Here is a 7,365-nt window from a genome sequence, read left to right as displayed (position 1 = left end):
ATTCAAACTGGATGGTATCTAGTGGAGTTACTTATTCAAAAAAGTGACAAGCTTTCAAGGACAACCAGTCCTCATTATCAAGTATCCAAGATATTGATGATGAGGACTGTTAGGCCAGGAAAGCTTGTAACTTTTTTTTAATAAATAACTCCGCTAGATCCCATCCAGTTTGAATGAATGAGGTCCTTTTAGTAATTGTACTATAGCACAGAACAATTGTGTATGTGATGTTTAACACACACACACACACACACACACACACACACACACACACACACACACACACACATATATATATATATATATATATATATATATATATATATATATATATATATAAATTAAATGTTCGACATTTTTGATGCCATGCATATACATTGTTGTATAATCAAACTGTGCAAATCTGCTTTCCTTGTGAAAACATCTCTATTGCGCTCAAAACAATATGTAACTTTGACACTTTCATCCTCTTCTCTATAACCACTCTTTATTTTTTCTAATCGTTCCATGATAATTGTTAATCAATAAAACCAAATTATTTTATGAGTGTTTGTGTTTGTGTGTGTGTGTAAGGCGAACAAACTTCCTTCTATATTTGTTTTTTCGGAGCTGACAGCAAACTTCCACAACTGACATCTACTGTGACCAATGGAGGGTGTCGCCCACGAGTTTCCAGCAATCACGGTTCGCCTTTGTGATATCGACTGCGGATACTTACCGGCAGCTCAGAGAAAACAGATTAGTTTTAGTATGAGGAGAAGAAGACTTGACATAGTAATACGAACAACATTACTACTGAGCATCTCACATTCATCGGATTTGGTTGATGAGAATTGGAGTGGTTGGACAGCAAGATGGAAGGGAATGGGAACGAAGGTAAAGCAAAAAGTTAAAAATGTGGGTGGTGCAGCTGGTGGTAAGAGGAATGCATGCACTGACGGTATTTCACATCTACTACATGGACCCATCTCTCATCAATCATTCGAAACCATATCTAACTTCTTCCTTTCCATGCTTATTGCTTATACATAATAAATCCATGCCGGCATTACGATGACTATTTAATCACTAGTGCGTGGTCCCAGCCGAGGTGCTTCTAGATGAATGATGATACCTTGGACGAGAAATAACTAAAAAAAAAAAAATACTGGAACATGAAACGCTTGAACGTCACACATAACAGCCTTGTCATAAAGGTACTTCCATGCAACTGTGGAGAACCGATAAAGATATTTATCAGTGTGGTCCACTTCCCCCTGAAAAGCTGCCTGACACCACGCAATGCAACATCACTGAACAGTAACCATTGCAGTACAGGACTCTTTAAATTTTTTTTTTTGCAGGAATCACAGATGATTACAGGACTCTTTAATTTTTTTTTGCAGGAATCACAGGTGATTATATTAAAAAAGTAACAGAGGGCTGTGCCAATAGAAAGAGGTTTAGGAGAAGATGATAGGAAAATGATTTATGAATAATTGATGGGTTAGGCAACAAAACTTGTCCTTTCATTTTCAGAATCTACCTTCTATGCATCCCAACAAAGATTATGGCAGCCAGAAGAAGACTCTACTGAAGTTTCTCTGTAGTGCAGAAAATATTGTTCAAGTTCTGGCTTCTGAAATGACATATGACTTTGAAGAATAGATCATGGTCAAAGAGACTGGGGAAAATAATCAGGAACCCGAAAAAGATTCTAATTACTGAGAATCATCAGAATAAAACAAACGAACAAGATTTTCGTCTTAAATTGTTTCAACCTCTAAAGCAACCCAGAGTTTAAAATATTTCAGAGGTGAATAAAATGCTGGCCTTTGATCCTGGCAAAAAATCAAGGTTCATCAAAATCAGAGAAAACAGCAAAAGCTGACGTGAGCACCTTCATACACCTGCACAGAAGGCTAACCAGCGTCACGTCGAACCACTCACCAACACTGCACCACTTGAGTCTATCACAGAAGTACTAAATACTCTCTCACTTTCGGGATACTGAGGTGTCCCCAGAAAGAGAGAGAGAGAGAGAGAGAGATAACGGAATGGCATATACCCATATGTGACTATAGTTTTACATTTTTATAAACCAACAGATATAGAATCTAGTCTTAAGTTACAGAAACCAGGAGAGAGAGAGAGAGAGAGAGAGAGAGAGAGAGAGAGAGAGAGAGAGAGAGAGAGAGAGAGAGAAATTTCTAATCGAGCTACAACGACCCGCCCTCCCCTACAAAAAAAAAAAAAAAAAAAAAAAAAAAAAGAATTCCGTGAAACTAAGGGCGTGTCCTCGTAATAATTGGTTTAATGATTCAGAAAGCCTTATATAGGAGTGGAATGATGGCGTGGTTTCTGTCACGCATATGGAGGTAACAAACTGATATATTTTCCATGGGATAATTAGTGGAATGGGTCATCAACTAGTGGACTGGAGAGGTCATTGGTCACCTTACTCCTTTTGGAAACACATGACGTCACTCCGGGCGCGGGCGCGCGGTGGCATAAGGCCAGCTAAACGTAGACCAAGGCACTCATGGCCTAATATGGTAGATCTCCAGACTTATGTCACAAGATACGTAATTTGACCGTTGAATATACCTTACGATCCTATTTTATCGCATACACAATTAAGAAATGACGATCATAAGCTGTTCAAGGTATCGTATCCACAACTAAACTATTGGGATCGTATAAGCTGTTCAAGATCGTATTCACAATTGAGAAATTACGATCCTAAGCTATAGATGGTCGTATGCACAACAAAGAAACTAGAAAATAACTGTAGATAATAGTGGAAAATTAACTTAAAGTCGAAAGACAGCACCAATCAGTAAAGTTCATCATCAAGCCCTTATATGAAATGAAGTCTTCCCAACATAGTTTTCTTACGCCACTGTAAATGATCTGCGCCATCTACTGGCGATTTCGAGAGAACAACATCGCTCTCATTAATTCAGGTTGTGAACCGTACGTCTTCTTCTTGGTAATCCTGACGAGGAACGCTGACCCGGCAGTCAATGGGCGCTCACGCCTCCTTAAGCCACCGACCCCCTTTTTGGGACAATCCGATATTTCGATGAGAGTCTTCCTTGTGTTTGTTGTTACGACTTTCTAATTATTTCTTAAAAGTGTATGAATGCACAAACACACACACACATGTATATATATCTATATATATTATATATAATATATATATATATAATAGTACTATATATATAATATATATATATATATTAATTTGGGCATAATGAAAGTGGAATACGAAAGTGCAAAATCACTCCAAGAATCAATTAAGAGACAGACAGACACACACACACACACACACACACACACACATATATATATATATATATATATATATATATATATATATATATATATATATATATATCCAAACAGCCGGATATGTATCAATGAGGAGGAGGACATAAAGACTTGCTAAAATGGGTCAATTTATTCCCGACGTTTCGTAATGTCTTCGTTACATTTTCGAGGGCTGTACAAAATAGATAACATAAATTACAATAAAAAAAGCTAAGAATTTAAAATGTAAAAATGAAAGTTGCACAAAACGTAAAATAAACAGGACAAAAATTTATTAAAATAAGTAGAAAAATAAATAAAAAAATAAATAAAATATATCAAAAATTAAGCAAAGTTGGACCAATCTATTCAGTGGCAATGTCAAGACTGGAGATAAAAGGAAGAGACTAAGAGAGATACAGTGTGCCAGCAGAGGTCTGGCTGTTCAACAAGGGGACAAGTCGTTTGATCATTAACGATTCTAAAATTGTCAAATCATGGCTGTGGGAGGCTCGCCCTACAACTTTAAAGTCATTTTCAATAGAGGTTTTACATATTTTAGAGTGATTTCTAATATTAGAAAACTCTGGTTTTGCAATTTTGCTGCCTGTCCTATAGCTTACTCCACGATGAGAATCTATGTGTACCTTCAGAAGCCTCCTGGTGGATCCAATATAAGTTCCTAAATTACATTTAGGACAAGTAGCTATACACACGCCCATTTCGTGGAGTAAGTTATAGTACAGGCAGGAAAATTGCAAAACCAGAGTTTTCTAACATTAGAAATCACTTTAAAATATGTAAAACCTCTATTGAAAATAAGGACTTTAAAGTTGTAAGACGAGCTTCCCACACCCATGATTTGACAATTTTAGAATCGTTAATGATCAAACGACTCGTCCCCTTGTTGAACAGCCAAACCTCTGCTGGTACACTGTATCTCTCTTGGTCTCTTCCTTTTATCTCCAGTCTTGACATTGCCGCTGAATAGATTGGTCCAACTTTGGTTAACTTTTGAATATTTTTTCTAATTTTTAATTTTTTTTACTTATTTTAATAATCTTTTGTCATGGTTATTTTACATTTTGTGTTTTTTAAAGTTGTCCTTTTGGTTGCTCCTTTTAATATTTTAAATTTGTAAAAATTTTGCAACTTTCATTTTTAAATTTTAAATTCTTAGCTTTATTGTAATTTATGTTATCTATTTCGTACAGCTCTCGAAAATGTAACAAAGGCATTACGAAACGTCGGGAATAAATTGACCCCCTTTAGCAAGTCTTTGTGTCCTCCTCCTCATTGATATATATTGATATATATATATATATAATATATATATATATATATAATAATTATATATCTATATATATGTAAACACACACACAAAACCCACAAACACAGAACACTGTCTTTACATGAAAGGTGAGTGACCTGAGTCACTCACGAGATCAGAAATAGATGATGTCAAACGCATGACAATACTTGAGGCACACATAAACGCCCATAGAATACTCACCATCAGCGGTGTTTGAATCTGTCATTGAAAGAGAAACTGGACAGGATACAGTAGGATTTTACGAACACAAATGACAGAAGAAGGTATCTGAACAAATAAAGAGAAATGTAATATAACATTATAATAAGCGGCATTGAAACAAGTGATATCCTATCAATAATCTCCTACCCCACTGCCTTATAATGAATAACTGCGAGTATATATAGATTCAATAGGGCTTCTGCTTGGACTTTCGAGTGTGGTGGTTCCGAGTTCAAATGCTGTTCAAGCTTAACAAATTTCCCTAGCAACGAAACCCTTACAATCTCTGTGAGACAGGAGGAAGAATTATGCCACGGCCCTATGCCTCTACTGTATTCTCTGTCTTCTGCTATACCCATACCATTTCTTTATCTTCTTTCCCATCGGTAACCCTACATTAAGGGGTCTGTTGCCTGATGTGCCTTCTCCTCTGCCTTCTATCAAAGGCATCGTCAGGCATGGTTTATTGTTTGGCAAAGGTTTTTTTTTTTTAATGACCCCATACCCTTGCTGTCATCAATCCACAGTTATTGGCAGTGGGCCTAGCCTTTAACAAAAAAGTACGACTGTAAGGCAGCAGTTTCCAAAGTTATCGGCCCTACTGTGGTATTCTTCTTACACCCCTACCACAGGATCATACCATTTCTTTATGGGGATCACCTTTTCCTATCACCTTTCTCCTCTTTCCTCTGTCCAATGCATCGGACTTCTTGAACCTTTCTCATGCATGTCACTTGCTGTTCTATAGTTCCATCTGAACATTGGCCTTCCCCTTCTTCCCTCCACCTCCATACTCACAACCCTTCCACACACAAGATCTCTCCACATAACATAACCAAACCACTTTGGCCTTCTGTTCCTCTGATATATCCATTTCTGATCCTGTCTCTTCTCGTGACTCCACACATTCATCTCAACATCCTCTTCTTTGTCATATCCATTTTCCATTCTTGAGCTTTCTTCATCGACCACGTCTCGGCTCCGTAAACAATTGCCGGTTTAAATTCACTTTTGTATAAGTGTAGTCAGACTAATCCTCCTGGCTGGTTTGCCCAGTGCCCAAACTGTGACCGTACAGAAAACCGAGAGGAAACCGAAGGGTGGATACACAGTAAAATAAGGAACATGAAACATGTTGGGCACTATACTTGTTTTTTTTTCCATCTGTTCACCCGCCTGTGGTGTTTGTGTATGGTAACACTGCATCACAGGCTTTAGATAATTACGCTATGTGTAAGTTTGAGGTAAGTAATGGATATTTGCAACTGAAAAGTGTTTTAATAATTTACTGTATGCGAATTACACCGTTAATATTCGAAATAGGATATTGTTATTATTGTTGAATGTAAGCTGAATGTAACTATCTAAAGCCCGGGACGCAGTGTTACAATACGCAAACACCACAGGCGGGTGGACAGATGGAAAAAAACAGAGTATGTTATTTGTCCCCAGACATTGTAAACAAAATGTGCCTAACTCTAAATAAAATTCTGATTGGGGTGAGCCAAGAGGTCTACACTAAGCCTCTCATTCAATGTGACACCTTATCACATTTACAGGTCTGTGATGGTATATAGATGGCTAATCTGACCAACCAACCAACCAATACACTTATATTAGTGCAGCAGATAAATGGAAAAATACATCAGTTTCAGAAACAAGCATGAAATTTGGCACACGTGCCCATTTTAACCCTCTCTTGAAAAATCTGGGTGTCCACACAAAATTTCAATATCGCCATTAGTTGTTTCGATTTTGCTGAAATAAATACATCAAGAAACAGAGTAAATCACTGATATGCGACCTTTTAAACTAAAACTACAGATAAAATCACTAACTATATCATATATAGACTTGCAAACTAGTATATTGAACAGGAGGACATTTTTCCATGCTTACTGAATCCTCAGATGCGATTATTTAAGGTTTTTTGTTTTTACCATATTGGATGCCATCTTGCTTTATATATGCTATATGAAATCTTTAAAAGAAATACATATTAATTTTACTCGGCAACTCTACCTAAAAATGTGTGTAACCAAAACAAGTGCATAATAAAATGACCAGAGGCACATGTTAAAACTTTGACTGCCAGCCATCTTGAAAAATGGCAGCCATTTTGGAATTTTGAGTGGACACCCAGCAATTTTTAAAAAGTGGCCTATGGAGAAGATATGTACCAAATTTCATGCTTTAACCATAAACTGTAGTATTCTAGTGAAAAAATGATTTTACCTGCTGCATTATATGTAAAATAACACCTTTAGCCAAAGAAACAAACGTCAATTGTAGCTACAAACTGACACTGAATATGAGAAAACATGAATACCCAAAGTTAAAAGGATATACAGATATATACAATATGGAAAAAATTCTCTCTAAAAACAATTATACTGAATTTGTCCCAAATATTACATTCATAACCATATATATAACATGTATATACTATATTTAATATATATTCACAAGCACACTTCTAACATGCCAGGGGCATCTCATCTAATATGTAGTTTTCCTACAACAATGGCTTCCCACAACAT

Source organism: Macrobrachium nipponense, chromosome 34, assembly GCF_015104395.2.
Source record: "Macrobrachium nipponense isolate FS-2020 chromosome 34, ASM1510439v2, whole genome shotgun sequence".
In the NCBI taxonomy this organism is placed as follows: domain Eukaryota; kingdom Metazoa; phylum Arthropoda; class Malacostraca; order Decapoda; family Palaemonidae; genus Macrobrachium; species Macrobrachium nipponense.
Note: the sequence above shows the minus strand (reverse complement) of the source record.